Here is a 16,279-nt window from a genome sequence, read left to right as displayed (position 1 = left end):
GGCGGGGGGAGCCCAGGGCTGGGATAACATGGGGGGGCTGCGGGTCAGGAGTGAGGGGCATCGGCAGAGCTGTAGGGGGGACCCAGGGCTGGGATAACATGGGGGGGGGTTGCAGGTCAGGAGTGAGGGGCGTTGGCAGAGCTGTAGGGGGGACCCAGGGCTGGGATAACATGGGGGGGTTGCGGGTCGGGAGTGAGGGGTGTTGGCAGAGCTGTAGGGGTGGGGGGAGCCCAGGGCTGGGATAACATGGGGGGGGTTTGCGGGTCAGGAGTGAGGGGCGTCGGCAGAGCTGGTGCCTGGATGCCATGGGGTGGCCTGGGGGTTGTTTGTGCCCCCAATTGCCTCAGTCTCCCTGCCCAGATCCTCCCCTTCCTCTGCCTCCATGCCCACTCTGCCCTCCAGCTGGTGCCGCGACGCCCCGGCATGTCCCTGTTCTGAGCGGCTCTGCCCGCCGCTGGGATCCCGGTGCCGGAGCTGATGCCACAGCCAGCACTGAGCCCAATGTAAATATTTCCTTTGCCAAATTAACCCCCCTCTAGCCTCCCCCACGCAGCCGCCAGCTAATCCCCCCCTGTCTAAATATTTGCAGCGCTGTCCTACGGCGGGCAGAGTCCCAAAACCTACTAGCCCATGGCCCCCTCCCACTCCCTGTGGCGGAGGCTGTCCCCAGGGCTGGTGGGGGGGCTGATCCTTGGGCTGGGGGTCTGACTTACCGAGTGTGGTCACAGGGAACTGCCCTGTGGCACCTGTGCCTTTTGCCCCCACCCCCACCCCCCGGAGAACGCAGAACCCATCAGCCTCCCCCTTTCCCCTGGGCGGTGGGCTCAGGCTGGTGCAAAGATCTGCCACGCCCAGACACTGCCCACCTCGCCTCCTCTGGGCTGCTCATCCCCTGCACCAGCAGCTTCCTTCCCCCCCCAACCCGCCCCTGGCCTGCGGCTTGGCTTGTCTCACTGAGAGCTCAAGTCACTTGTTCAGGAATGAGATGGAGGGGGCCGTGCTTTTATCCGTGTTTGAACAAGAGCCGTGCAAATGTGAGGTCACCGGATGGAGCAAATCACTGCCTAGGAATTCGGCTGGGTCACTGCATCACTCAGCATGGCCAGAACCCAGCCTCTGTCCCCCTTCCGCCCCCCTGGAGGCAAAGGGGAATCTCTGTTAACAGAAAGCGGTAGAGGGGTCTGTGACACACAGGAGCAGTTCTGACTGTGTCCTGGAAAGGGCAGAGGCACACATGCAACCACCCCCAATACACTGCAGTAATCAATAAAGGAAATAATAACACATGGCTAATTAACACCTTCCCTCCCCACCTCCCACTTGCTCTGCCTCAGTTACCACGCAGCACCTGGCGCGACGGGACCCCGATCTCGGTCGTTGTGTGTCTGGGTGGCGCCCGGCGCGACGGGACCCCAATCTCAGTTGCTGTGTGTCTGGGCAGCGCCCGGTGCCACGGGGCCCCGATCTCGGTCGCTGTGTGTCTGGGCAGCACCCGGCCCGACGGGACCCCGATCTCAGTCTCTGTGTGTCTGGGCGGCGCCCGGCCCGACGGGGCCCTGATCTCGGTCACTGTGTGTCTGGGCAGCGCCCGGCGCGACGAGACCCTGATCTCGGTTGCTGTGTGTCTGGGCGGCACCCGGCGCGACAGGGCCCTGATCTCGGTTGCTGTGTATCTGGGCAGCACCTGGCGCGACGGGACCCCGATCTCGGTCGTTGTGTGTCTGGATGGTGCCCGGCCCGACGGGACCCCAATCTCAGTCGCTGTGTGTCTGGGCAGCGCCCAGCGCAATGGGGCCCTGATCTCAGTCCATTTGTGTCTCTGCAGCGCCCGGCACAAATCAGCGCCTTTTTTTCTGACTGTAATAAATAAATAAATAACTAAAATGAATTAAAGGCATGGTATCAGATGCTTCAAATATCAAGTCTATACATTTACGAGGACTCCAGTTTTTGGCCTGTGTTGTATTTGGAAAAATGAATTAAAACTATAAATAATAAGAAGAAAAATGTCTCTAAAGCGTGTGACAGCCAGAGTACATTTCCCAAGGCTGGAAGGGCTCATTGTATCCCTGACATTGAAGTGGCTCCACCCAATCGACTTGCCCCCCCCACACTGGTAGCTTAAAAACCCTCACTCTTGGTGGTAGAACTTCCTGGGAGAGAGAGCTCTGTGGTTTGAGCATTGGCCTGCTAAACCCAGGGCTGCGAGTTCTGAGGTCCCTTCCAATCCTGAGATTCTATGAAACCAGAACAGGGGTGGTCCGATCATGATGGAGTTGAGGGTCATAGTGTTGAAGGCCAGGAGTGACCACTGATTGTTGGGTGCGTACAAGGGCATGAAATGCCACCCAAATATCAAACCCAACCACTTTCGTTAGAGCAAAACGTTTCAGTCCTCAGAGCCATAGAAAGCCGCCGCCTCTGAATACCTCCGCGGATCCAGGCCACAGACAGAGGCCGAGGTGGACGCTGGGCTCTGTGAACAGGTGAAGGCTGGTTAAAAGGTTTCCAGTTTAACGGAGTTAGATCTGGTTGCCAAGTGCCATGTATAGGAGTGGGCACATAGAAATTAGGTGGGATCCTTTTTAAATAGTGTGTGAGCCTTCCGGTGGCGCTCACCGGCTTGCATGCTGCCGAAGCCGCCAGAGGCTAGCTAGAGCGGCCGTGTGGGTGTGGATGTGCCGGGCAGGTTGTTACATTATTCAGTAGACAGGCTGGCTCATTGTTTTCCCCCCAGCAAAACACCTGCCGATTTAGGTTGGCTGAAAGAGTCAGTTCTTTCTTTCTTTCTTGCCAAGTTGTGTTGTTTGGCTGAATTGTTCCGGGCGAAAAAAACTCTTTAGCCCAAATGAGCACAGCGGAAAAAAATCAAACTGTTTGGCGGTTGCTTTTTTTTTAAAAAAATGTTGCTTTTAAATGACATTTTGGTTCCGAATGGCCGTTCGTTTTAGTTAGAAACTGTAACGAAAAATATTTTTGTAAAAAACGCTCAAAATCCAAAATCGTTTGAGCCCAAAGCCGACCACCGATAAAGTTTGAGGATGACACAAAAATCGGGGACGTGGCAAACAATGAAGAGGACAGGTCACGGATATAGAGGGATTCGGATCGCTGGCGAAGCCGGGCTCAAGCCAACAATGTGTGTTTAATGTCGCTAAATGTAGACATCTAGGAGCAAAGAACACAGGCTGTACTTAGTGTTCGGGGGACTGTCTCCTGAGAAGCAGTGAGGCTGAAAAACATTTGGGGGGTCGTGGTGGATAATCAGCTGAACGTAAGCTCCCAGTGCAACGGTGGGGCCAAAAGAGCCTATGTGCTCCTGGGCTGTATAAAGAGGGGACTCTCAAGTAGGAGCAGAGAAGTTATTTCCCCTCTGTGTTTGTTGCTGGTGTGACCGTTGCTGGAATCCTGTGTCCAGTTCTGGTGCCCACCATTCAGGAAGGGCGTTGATCAATTGAAGAGGGGTCAGAGAAGTGCCACAAAGAGTCAAGTTAGGGGTGACTGGATCCTCATTGATCAGTACCGCCACAGGGAACAAATATTGAATAACGGGCTCTTCAGCCTACCAGAGGAAGGTCGAATACGATCTGATGGCTGGAAGTGGAAGCTGGACAAATTCAGACCGGAAATATTTCATGGTGAGAGTCTTAACTGTTGGAACAATTGACCAAGGGTCATGATAGATTCTCCAGCACGGACAGTTTTTCAGTCCCGGTTGGCTGTGTGGCGTAGAATCATAGAAGATGAGGGTTAGAAGAGACCTCAGGAGGTTCTAGTCCAACCCCCTGCTCAAAGCAGGACCAACCCCAACTAAATCATCCCAGCCAGGGCTTTGTCAAGCTGGGCCTTAAAAACCTCCAAGGATGGAGATTCCCTAGGGAACCCATTCCAGTGCTTCACCACCCTCCTAGTGAAATAGTGTGACGAACTGGGCCTGTTCTCACGGTGGTCTGTGAATGCTGACAGGGGAGTGTGCTGGGATAGTCTGCATTGCAGGATGGGATCTGCCCGAGGGCGCCCGAGGGCGCATACCTGAGTGTGTAACATGAGAACCCAGGAAGGGGTTGAAGGTGAGGTGACTCCTTAGCCCGGGAAACTGAACAAAGGCTGTGGGAGGGGTCGCAAAAGGAGAGTGCTGGAAGCAGGCTAGAAGGAGGCTGGAGAGATGGCTGGGAGGCAGAGATGGCTCTGACCCCCCAAAGGGGGGTGGGCTGGCATGCCCTGGGACCCCAAGCTGGACCTAACTGAGGGGGGCCCTGTTGTCTGTGCCTGCAAGACCTGTCTTGGACTGTATTCCTGTCATCCAAATAAACCTTCTGCTTTACTGGCTGGCTGAGAGTCATGGTGAATCGCAGGAAGCCGGGGGTGCAGGGCCCTGAGTCCCCCAATACTCCGCAACAACTGGTGGCAGCGGCGGGATCTACTGCACCCCGTGGACGGCGCTTCCTGCAGTAAGTGACTGGGGAGCAGTAAAACGAAGGGGGATTGACGGGGACCAGGCGCGCTGAAGAGTGAGAGAGAGACGGTTATTACCCCTGGGAGTGTGTGACCAGCGAGAAGGACTTTTGCAGTAACAGGGTCCCCCGAGGGGATCGCAGCGAGTGGTCCCAGGGGCGGAGGAGTCTGCAGCTCGACCCTGGCAGAGAGGTGGTGACCTCGAGAAGGGCTGGCACACTAGGGGGCCCCCTGGGAACTGTGGGGAGCTGTGAGCACACAGGCCGGTGAGTGGCCAGCAGGAAGATGTATGCCAAGCGGCTTAAGAGCGACCTGGTGGAGCTGTGCAAGCAGAGGCGGCTGCGCATTGGGAGGCTCACCAAAGAACAGCTCATTGCCCAGCTGGAGGCAGAAGATCGCGCGAATGAACTGATCCCTGTGTCTCAGGGAAGCAGCCTGGCAAATGCAGCGCAGGCACCAGTGTCTGTCCCAGCTGGGAGTGGTCAGCCGGCTGCTGAGGGCGTCCCGAGACCCCTCCTTCCTATGCCTAGGGGAAGGGTGGGGAGGAGCCCAGCAAATACCGAAGGCGCCGTGGCCCCCCCGGCCAGCAGGGGGTCCCCCCGGCGAAGCTCGCCGGCCAGCAGAGGATCCTCCCGGCGACGTTCGGCATCCGGGGAGCGGAATTGGCTGGAATGGGAGAAAGAGCTAAAACTGAGAGAGCTGGAGGATCGTGAACAACAGAGACAGCATGAACGGGAGGAGAAAGAGAGACAGAGACAGCATGAACGGGAGGAGAAAGAGAGACAGCATCAGCGTGAACGGGAGGAGAAAGAGAGACAGCATCAGCGTGAAGAGAGAGAGCGTCAGCAGGAACGGGAGGAGAATGAGAGACAGAGACAGGAGAATGAGAGACAGCGTCAGCATGACCTGGAACTGGCGAGATTGAAGGGCAGCGAACCCCCGGCTGCGGTGAGTGAGGGGGGACCCAGGACTGCACGGAGCTTTGATAAGTGCATCATGGCCCCATACAAGGAGGGGGAGGACATGGATGACTTCCTGGAGGCCTTTGAGACGGCCTGCGAGCTGCACCGGGTGGATCCCGCGGACAGACTCCGGGTCCTTACCCCCTTACTGGACCCCAAATCCGTGGCATTGTACCGCCAACTGGGAGAGGCAGAGAAAGGGGACTACGAACTATTCAAAAAGGCCCTGCTACGAGAGTTTGGGCTGACTCCTGAGATGTACCGGGAAAGGTTCCGGAGTCAAGATAAAACCCCTGAGATCTCATATCTGCAACTAGCCGCCCGCATGGAAAGATACGCCAGCAAGTGGGCTGGTGGGGCCCAGACGAAGGAGGACCTGATTAAACTGCTGGTACTGGAGCAACTGTATGAGCGGTGCCCATCCGACCTGAGGCTGTGGTTGGTGGACAGAAAGCCAGAGAACCCGCGACACGCCGGGCAGCTGGCTGATGAGTTTGTAAAGAGCCGGTCAGGGGGTGGCAGGGAGGAGTCCCAAAGGAGCAATCCCACCACAACGCAGAGAGAGAGAGTCACCATGGGACCTCCCCGTGGGAAAATACAGAAAGACCCCATCAGAGGGGAACATCCGGCATCAGGACCATCCGACCCACTCAAGGGGACCCATGGGACATGGGCTGCTACCACTGTGGCCAAAAGGGCCACATACGGGCCCAGTGCCCCAGGCTCAGGGACAGACTGAGCAGGCCGAACCCACAGAGGGTTGACTGGGTAGAGACCCAGCCCGGCGAGAGGCAGCATTCCCAGGGAAGGGGGGCTGGCAGAGTACCACCTGCTAAGGAGGGAGGAGAGCCCCAGGCCAGCTTCTCTGGGGGGCCAGATGCTCCGGATTCAAAGTTCTCCGTTTACAGGGTTGGCGCGGGGCTGTCCCTGCGGAGCGAGTGCCTTGTTCCCCTGGAGGTGGATGGGAAGGAAGTTTATGGTTACTGGGACACGGGCGCAGAGGTGACACTGGCCTGGCCCGAGGTGGTGGCCCCAGATCGGGTGGTGCCCAACACCTTCCTGACCCTGACCGGGGTGGGCGGGACCCCATTCAAGGTTCCCGTAGCGAGGGTACACCTGAAATGGGGGGCCAAGGAGGGCCCCAAGGACGTGGGAGTGCACCACCATTTGCCCACTGAGGTGTTGATGGGGGGGGACCTAGAGGACTGGCCCAGCAGCCCCCAGACCGCCTTAGTTGTGACCCGCGGTCAGAGCCGGCGAGGGGCACTGCGCCCTGGCCTTGGGGGGGGTGCCTTGCCTGAGGCGCGGGACTCTAACCTGGTGGGGAGGGAACGCCCAGGGACGCGGCTCAGGGAGGCTGCAGCTTCGGACCCAGCGGGCGAGAAAGAGCAGGTGGCCATCCCCGTCCCAGCTGCTGAGTTCCAGGCCGAGTTGCAGAGAGATCCCTCCTTGCGGAAGATAAGGGACCTGGCCGACCTCAATGCGGTACAGACCATGGGACGAGGTGGCCGGAAAAGGTTCCTGTGGGAGAAGGGGTTCCTGTACCGAGAATGGGCTCCCCCAGGGAAAATGGAGTCAGGGGGGATCAGGAGGCAGCTGGTGGTACCCCAGAAGTATCGCCGCCAGCTGCTGTGCCGGGCCCATGACATTCCCCTCTCAGGGCACCAGGGAACCTGGCGTACCCAGCAGAGGCTGCTACGGAGCTTTTACTGGCCTGGGGTCTTTGTTACTGTCCGACAGTACTGCGGATCCTGTGACCCCTGTCAGAGGGGGAGGAAGGCCTGGGACAAGGGGAAAACAGCTTTAGGACCCTTGCCCAGCATAGAGGAGCCTTTTCGGAGGGTGGCCAAGGTAAAAAGGGCGGCTCTAAACCAAGAGAGCCCAAAGCACAGACCTCCAGACTGGAGCGCTGGGAGAAGACCACAGCCCAGTTGGAGCCCCAGAGGTATGGGGGTGGGAAAAGGGCGCAGGATGCATAAACCTTCCCACATGCGAACTGCAAGTGCCATCAAGCAACCCCAACCTAAGGGGGAGCGTGAAACTGGAGGGGCCTGGTGTAATTCTCACCAAGGAATGGGAGGGATGCGGGGGCATCCATGGGAACGGGGGTAGGTTCGAACTTCCCCGGGTCACTGGCTAAAGTGACCCTGCTCAGTTCGGTCTCGAAGGGGGGAGAGATGTGACGAACTGGGCCTGTTCTCACGGTGGTCTGTGAATGCTGACAGGGGAGTGTGCTGGGATAGTCTGCATTGCAGGATGGGATCTGCCCGAGGGCGCCCGAGGGCGCATACCTGAGTGTGTAACATGAGAACCCAGGAAGGGGTTGAAGGTGAGGTGACTCCTTAGCCCGGGAAACTGAACAAAGGCTGTGGGAGGGGTCGCAAAAGGAGAGTGCTGGAAGCAGGCTAGAAGGAGGCTGGAGAGATGGCTGGGAGGCAGAGATGGCTCTGACCCCCCAAAGGGGGGTGGGCTGGCATGCCCTGGGACCCCAAGCTGGACCTAACTGAGGGGGGCCCTGTTGTCTGTGCCTGCAAGACCTGTCTTGGACTGTATTCCTGTCATCCAAATAAACCTTCTGCTTTACTGGCTGGCTGAGAGTCATGGTGAATCGCAGGAAGCCGGGGGTGCAGGGCCCTGAGTCCCCCAATACTCCGCAACAAATAGTGTTTCCTAATATCCAACCTAGACCTCCCCCACTGCAACTTGAGACCATTACTCCTTGTTCTGTCATCTGCCACCACTGAGAACAGCCTAGATCCATCCTCTTTGGAGCCCCCCTGCAGGTAGTTGAAGGCTGCTATCAAATCCCCCCTCACTCTTCTCTTCTGCAGACTAAATAACCCCAGTTCCCTCAGCCTCTCCTCGTAAGTCATGTGCCCCAGCCCCCAATCAGGCAGGGAACAGGTGCGGCGAGCCAGCCTGCCTTGCACCAGCACCATCCGAGCGTGCAGCAGGCCCTGGGCCACTGTTTTCACAAATGGCTAGTGATTGGGGGTGCCCGAATTCCGCTCCCTTAAAGGCAAGCTGATCGGAGGGAGACAGTGAAATTGACCAGGGCTGTTCTGCGGCTCGAGCCGAGCGCAGACACAAATCCAGTCCAAGGGGATGTGGGGTGAGATCGTACACGGGACCTGACATTCTTTCCGAGTTAATAATCGAAGGAGCTATTATTAGGAAGGCAGATAAAGACGTCGGCCACGTAGCTTTAACACCGATTGCAGCCCCTGGAACGGGACCGACTGGGACTGACTGGGGTTTGGGAACTGTTCCCTGGCATCCTAACCTGGGGCTTCTCCCCGGGAAGGGTTTAATCCTTTCCACGCCGCTGGGCCGAGATGGGGGTCATGCTGCTTCCCAGCCCCGCTCATCCCAACAGCCCCGGGGCTGTTCAATCCTCACTCCCGAGAGGGATGAGCCAGACTTCCAGGGAGGGAGAGGAGGCAACAGACATGGTGACCCAGGAGCGGATGCAGTGTCCCAGGGGAGCAGAGAATCTCTCTCTCTCTATATATATACCATTGCCCTCTACTAGAGGGACTCAGAACTGTGTGTCATATGCCCTATAATGCTAATAGCGGGTGGGGATTTTCCTTTAGCTCAGGTGCTGGTGGATTTTTGGAGCAGGGGGAGGGGGTCTGAGCTCTGCCTCTACCCACTGACAAAGGCAGCTGATCAGAGCTCCTCTCCCGGCTCAGCGAGTGTAGCACAAGGCTCCCTGCTGCCCCCGAGCTACTCTAAACCGGGCGACGTGCGTAGCCTCTCAGGGCCACCAGAGTCTGCCCAGGGAGGGTCCTGTGTCACTAAACCCAGCTGGGCTCTCATGTCGGGGAGCAAGTGCCATCCCGGGAGGCATCTAGAAGGGGCAGCATGGGGGGAACAGACTGTGGGCATCGGCGGTGTCTGGGGGCTGGGGCGGGCAGGACGGACAGGAAAGGTTTGCTCTGGAGAATAACCCCCCAACCCCCAGCACACCTGCACTGTGCACGACATCAGGTCTGGAGGGGAGGAGGGGAAAAACCCTGCGCCCTGCGCATGGCACCTTCCATCTCTCAGCTGGGCCCAAGGGGGTGTCAAGCCCTGCTCAAAGGGGCTTTGTGCTGGAGTGTTCCTGCCTCACCCCTAGAAGGCAGATGGGTTCCCCAAAGTGCAGGGGCTCTGCGATCCCGGCCGTGCCCCCTGGCGATGCCTGCTTCAGGGAAAGGCCAGGTGGGAATGACAGGGAGGTGGGGAGGGGCTGCTGTCCCTCCCCCTTCAAGAGCGGGGAGTGGGTGGGAAGGGATGGACTGGTACAGATCCCAGAAGGCAGGGAGAGAGAGAGAGAAAAGGCACCATGCATTCTGCATTGTGTGCACACACACGTGCACACACACACACACACACACACACACGTACGTGTGCATGCACACACACGTGCATGCACACACGTTTGTGCACACACATTTGCACACATACGTATGTGCGTGCACGCGTACATGCACACACACCTATGTCCACACACACACCTATGTCCACACACACACACGTGCTGTTACCAGATCTGCCCGTTACTTTGGGGTATGCGCATTTATTCGAGTTACTCTTCTGGCGCGGGGGGGGGGGGGGTCTGTAATTCTATCAATGTACTGCTTGTGTCACGTGTGTTTTCATATGGAGTTCTACTTCTCCCTTCTGCACGTCCCCTCCCAATGGAGCTATCCTGCAGGACCTAGGTTCTCTAGGGCTGGGTTTCTCCAGCCCCAAAACCGGATGAACACCCACACATACACATTAACAGAGCAAGTCTGAGCAGACCGGGTCAATCAGCACTGTCAAGCTGACCCCTTATATGTCTCTGGACTCAATGGGCTGGAGGAAGCAGCACTTTCAAGCTGCCCCCACCTTATGTGTCCCAGATTCAGCACGTCCCTATCCCCACTCTCACATCACAATTGTACTGGCAGTAACCTACTCAATGAGCAAACCCCACAGGGATCTTTAGCTTAGGTACAAGAAGCGTCGCTGTAGAGTGAATGGGGGAAGTTAAAACACAAACGAGTAAAGTGCAGCGAGAGAGAGAGAAGCAACCATAGAAGTTATTTATTGAATACTAGTGATCACTACACAAGGAGCTAAACCACCATAACATACATTATTAAAGGTTAATACCTAAGGTAGAAAGGAAAACAGAGAGAGAGAAAGAGGGGTGATCTCACCCACTCCATGAGGCTTGAACTGGTCGGGGTTCCCAGATGATGGTGGTAGCGGAGAGTCCTGAGTGCTGGAGACAGGCAGAGCCCCCAGCACGGTCAGTCAGGAGAAGAAGGAGTCCCAGTGGAACTGATGCATAGTTTGGATCAGTGACTAGAGGGTGAGCAGGGATTTTTGCAGAGAAATTACAATGGTTGAAGGGAGAACACTAGATTTGTTTATAGGTAAGCTGATGACTCAAGGGTTTTCTTTAGACTAGACAATAGGAGCTGATCACTCTTGGCTATGGGTGGGGTTTTCTTCCAGGGAGCTCCCAATGCAACTAGGCTGCTTCCGTATTTGGATATCTAGAATTGGTCTGATAACTGCTGAGCTGGGTGCGGGCAGGCATAGGTTCATTAGCATCTGGAGCAGAGATTCCCATGATGCAGTGCGTCCCTGCTTTTCTGGTCCCAGAGTTCAGTGCGGTTCTCTGTTCTCCATTCTGTGTGCTAATCCCTGTCCCATCTTTCATGGGGATGAGGCGAGGGGAGTTGTCTCTGCTCTCCATTCTGTATGCTAATGGAGATGTCTTCATCTTGTCACCCTTGTCAGGAGGGGTCTAGGTGTGTCTCCCAACGCCCTTCACTGCTCTCTGCAAGTCTTTTCTCTGATCTGGCTTGGTTCAAGCAGAGACCTGCGTGGGGGTGTGTCCCTCATGAGTCAGACAGGCCAGACACTGCGCCCTGGTTCCCCATAAACACAGATCTGACTGGTATCGGTGCACACACACAGACACCCGCCACACCCCCCCCCCCAGCAGTAACATAGCCCTGTGCCAGGTGCTTCCCAGTGACACCCTCCCCCAGCTGCCGTTTCCACCTGCCCCCTCCGGCCACAGGGACCAGATGCTGGAGGCCCAGGGACCAGTCGAGCTGCAAGCCAAGCCCCAAGCAGGTACCAGAAAATGCTTCCGGGGGGCTCCTTTGTCTTTTGCAGCCAGGAGCCACGAATCCAACCAGGGCAAAACGTTTGTGAAAGAGCCAAAAACCCCAGCGGCGGGGGGAAGATTGTCAGCTGGGGAAATCGGCGCAGCATCCTCAGCTCCAGCAGGGCAACGCCCATTGACAACAGCTGGGATCTGCCCCATTGACTCCAATGGAGCTACGGCCCATTGACACCAGCTGGGGATCTGGCCCCATTGATTCCAATGACGCTACGGCCCATTGACACCAGCTGGGATCTGGCCCCATTGACTCCAGTGGAGCTACGGCCCATTGACCCCAGCTGGGATCTGGCCCATTGACACCAGTGGAGCTACAGCCCATTGACCCCAGCTGGGATCTGGCCCGTTGACTCCAATGGAGCGATGCCCATTGACCCGAGCTGGGATCTGGCCCATTGACTCCAGTGGAGCTATGGCCCATTGACCCCAGCTGGGATCTGGCCCATTGACCCCAGCTGGGATCTGGCCCATTGACTCCAATGGAGCTACGGCCCATTGACCCCAGCTGGGATCTGGCCCCATTGACTCCAGTGGAGCTACGGCCCATTGACCCCAGCTGGGATCTGGCCCATTGACTCCAGTGGAGCTACGGCCCATTGACCCCAGCTGGGATCTGGCCCATTGACACCAGCTGGGATCTGGCCCATTGACTCCAATGGAGCGATGCCCATTGACCCGAGCTGGGATTTGGCCCCATTGACTCCAATGGAGCTACGGCCCATTGACCCCAGCTGGGATCTGGCCCATTGACTCCAGTGGAGCTACGGCCCATTGACCCCAGCTGGGATCTGGCCCGTTGACTCCAGTGGAGCTACGGCCCATTGACCCCAGCTGGGATCTGGCCCATTGACACCAGCTGGGATCTGGCCCGTTGACTCCAATGGAGCGATGCCCATTGACCCGAGCTGGGATCTGGCCCATTGACTCCAATGGAGCTACGGCCCATTGACCCCAGCTGGGATCTGGCCCATTGACTCCAATGGAGCTACGGCCCATTGACCCCAGCTGGGATCTGGCCCATTGACTCCAATGGAGCTACGGCCCATTGACCCCAGCTGGGATCTGGCCCGTTGACTCCAATGGAGCTACGGCCCATTGACCCCAGCTGGGATCTGGCCCATTGACTCCAATGGAGCTACGGCCCATTGACCCCAGCTGGGATCTGGCCCACTGACTCCAGTGGAGGGACGCCCATTGACACCAGCCGGGACCCTTGGGTGCACACACAGGCTTTGTTATTTTCTGCAGGAAGCAGCAGCCCAGACCAGACGTGTGTGATCCCCAGGCCGGGAAGCCCAGGGGAAATGATGATGCAGTAACTGGGCTGTGTGAGGCCCGGATGTTGCTTCCACAGCAGCGTGGAGCTGAATGCTCCTTTCATAACCGGTTGCATAACCCCTTCCTGTTTACGTTTCCTTTGTTACTAGAACGGCAGAGACTAGTGGTCCCAGATGAGATCGGGTCTCACATTTTGCTGGGCGCTGCACAGACCCCAGCCAAAATCAGGGCCCCCGTTGTGCCAGGCACGACACAGACCCCACCCCGGCCGAGATCAGGGCCCCGTCATGCCGGGCGCTGCACAGACCCCGGCCGAGATCAGGGCCCCGTCATGCCGGGCGCTGCGCAGACCCTGGCTGAGATCAGGGCCCTGTTGTGCTGGGCACCGTGCGGACACACAGTAACCAAGACTGGGGCCCCATTGTGCCGGGCGCTGCACAGACACCAGAGAGACAGCCCCTGCCCCAAAGCATGTCCACCCCAAACAGCCAGCGGGACCATGCCCCTAAGAGCCCCTCATGCCAACAGCCAGAGGGCACGCTGCCTTCTAACCCCTGTCAGGCCTGACACACTCATCACACCTAACACGCTGCTGTCATAATATTTATCCAAAAAGTAGCTTGTAAGATCTCAGCAGAAAACTGGTGGCTGTCTGGGCCTTGATGCTGGTGCGGGCTGCGTTTGAACCATTCAATACAGTGTCGTGGGGAATCTCACTCCCCCGAGTCATTGCCACCGGCTCTGATATCAAAGGGGAGACGTCAGCGCTGGCTAGGGGGCCATCAGCAAAGGGGATAGGGTGACCAGACAGCAAATGTGAAAAATCAGGAGGGGGGTGGGGGGAAATAGGAGCCTATATAAGAAAAAGACCCCAAATTCGGGACTGTCCCTATAAAATCGGGACATCTGGTCACCCTAAAAGGGGGGCAGGCTGCGACGAGGGGAGAGGGACCATAGGAAGTGTGTGTGGAGGGAGCATGGGGGACAGAGCCCCCAGATCTTCTAGCCGCCTGATTGCCGCCCCCAGCAGCCACGTAGCTGTGGGGGAGATCTCAGCAAGGAGGGAACCAGTTCACATTTCATGCTAGACACACCTTGGGGCCTAATGCCCAGCTCCCCCAGCCGAGGGATTTAAACCCCCTTAGTCCTCCAGGTATTCTGGGCCCTGCCTGGCCCCCAGGCAAACACACGTTGCCCCCTATGGGCCCTGGGGAGGGGGCAGAGAAAAGCCACAGCACGGTGTTCTCCGGCCACGCCCCTGATCTGCCCCCATGCCTGGGGCTGGGGGCAGGACCTTTAAGCCAGCTCCGCACTGGCTGGGCAGGCCCCTGCATGGGGTGAGGGTTGCCAGGTGTCCGGTTTTTGACTGGGCCGTTAAAAGTCCGGTTGGTGCGGGGCTGGCAGGCTCCCTACCCAGCTCACACGGCTCCCGGGAAGCAGCCAGCATGCCCCACGGAAGGCCAATAGCTTGTGTGGTGGGTCACAGCTCGACTCCTCCAACTGGGGGAGGCGGGAGGCAGAAGGCCTGTGGACCCCAATTGGCTCCAGGTGTCCCCAGCAGCAGGGGAGTTTGGAGAAGAACCGCCTGGGGGGAGATATAGGGGCTGGGTCCCGGGGAGGGGTTGGGACAGCTGAGGGAGATAGGCAGGGCCCTGGCAGCCACACGCAGGAAGGGGAGTTTGAGGGGGGGGCACAGGCCTGGGGGTTCTGGGGAGGGGGCAGAGGGGGCAGTTAAATGCTGCCCAGCCAGCGGGGGCTACTCACCACGGTGGGCCACCAGAAGGACGCAAGGTCCTTTACAGTCAGGCCCGCCGTGATTAGGGGATGGTGCCCCCATCGAGGGTCACTGCAGCCATTGAAAACTGGACGTGGGGCTGGGACTCAGGACTCCTGGGTTCTCTCCCCAGCTCTGGGTTGGGGAGTGGGGTCTAGTAGTGAGAGCCGGGGAGGGGGCTGGGAGCCAGGACTCCTGGGTTCTATTTCCAACTATGAGAGGGGAGTGGGGTCCAATGGTTAGATCAGGGGAGCCAGGACTCCTGGGTTCTATCCCCAGCTCTGGGAGGGGAGTGGGGTCCAATGGTTAGAGCAGGGGGCTGGGAGTCAGGACGCCTGGGTTCTATCCCCAGCTCTGGGAGGGGAGTGGGGTCCAGTGGTTAGAGCAGGGGGCTGGGAGTCAGGACGCCTGGGTTCTATCCCCAGCTCTGGGAGGGGAGTGGGGTCCAATGGTTTGGAGTAAGCGGGGAATGAGAGGGTGGACTCCTGGGTTCAAGACCTGGAGCGGGAATGAGGGTGGGAAGGGATCTGGTGATTCCAAAGTCTAAGGCCGGAAGAACCCCCCCGGCGCATCCAGTCTGATCTCCTGTTGATCGCAGGCTGCCCGCACATGAGCTGAAATGAGACCAAAGGGATGGAGAGCCAGGACTCCTGGGTTCTTTTTCTGACTCCTTGCAGCAGTTCACACTGGGGCGGGGAGGCGAGGGGGGAGGGTCCGTTGATTAGCTCCCCGGCCCCTTTGCAGGTGGACAGGAGCCTGCCCATGCACAGGGCAGAATCCACCCCCCTGAGCCAGACCCATGCCCCACCCCCTCAGCCCGGCGGAGAGCAACCAGTCTGTGGTGCCCTCCTGCTTTGTGGGCTACAGATACAGGCACGTTTTGGGGCAGGAAGTGGCGGCAAAGCGAACGCGGGGCTGGCAGGGGGGGAAGAGAAAACTGATGTTTCAAACAAAATGATTCCTATCGCTGTGCGGCGGGGGAAGGGGAGGAGCTGAACACCCCAGCCCAGAGATGGGGAAACTGAGGCATGGACTGGGGAACTGAGTGAGCCCCAGGGTCCCACAGCAAGTCTGTGGCAAAGCTGGGAATGGAAGCCAGGAGCCCTGGCTCCCAGCCCCCACTACCCACTAGATCCAACTCCCCTCCCAGAGCTGGGGATAGAACCCAGGAGTCCTGACTCCCCTCCCCCCCCAGAATCCATCAAGCAAAGACACAGGATTCCAGCCCCCGTCCCCATTTCGATGCACAGCAGAGAACGAGCCCTCGCACGCCCCCTACTCGCAGCCCCTCGCCTAACCCCGGGCTGCGCCGTGGGGCTGGCGCTACGGGCCCTTCCCTGCGCACCTGGTAGGCCCAGCCGAGAGCAGCTGTGTCAGGGGTGGACATCCCTGCAAGTGGCAGGACACCAAGTATATAGACCGTCCACCCTCCAGCCCCAGGCAGGTTGCCTTGTCTCCAGCCCACCCCACTACTCCACCTGCTGGGTTTGTCTCCTCCAAATGTTTGGCTGGGCAAGAGGTTAGGGGTCAGCTGTTAGAGCAAGTGGCACCAGGACTCCTGGGTTCTATCCCTGGCTCTGAGGGAAGTGGGATCTAGTGGTTAGAGTGTGGGGGGGGGGCGTCAGGACGCCTGGCTGT

The sequence above is a fragment of the Malaclemys terrapin genome, chromosome 20, assembly GCF_027887155.1.
Source record: "Malaclemys terrapin pileata isolate rMalTer1 chromosome 20, rMalTer1.hap1, whole genome shotgun sequence".
Taxonomy (NCBI): domain Eukaryota; kingdom Metazoa; phylum Chordata; order Testudines; family Emydidae; genus Malaclemys; species Malaclemys terrapin.
Note: the sequence above shows the minus strand (reverse complement) of the source record.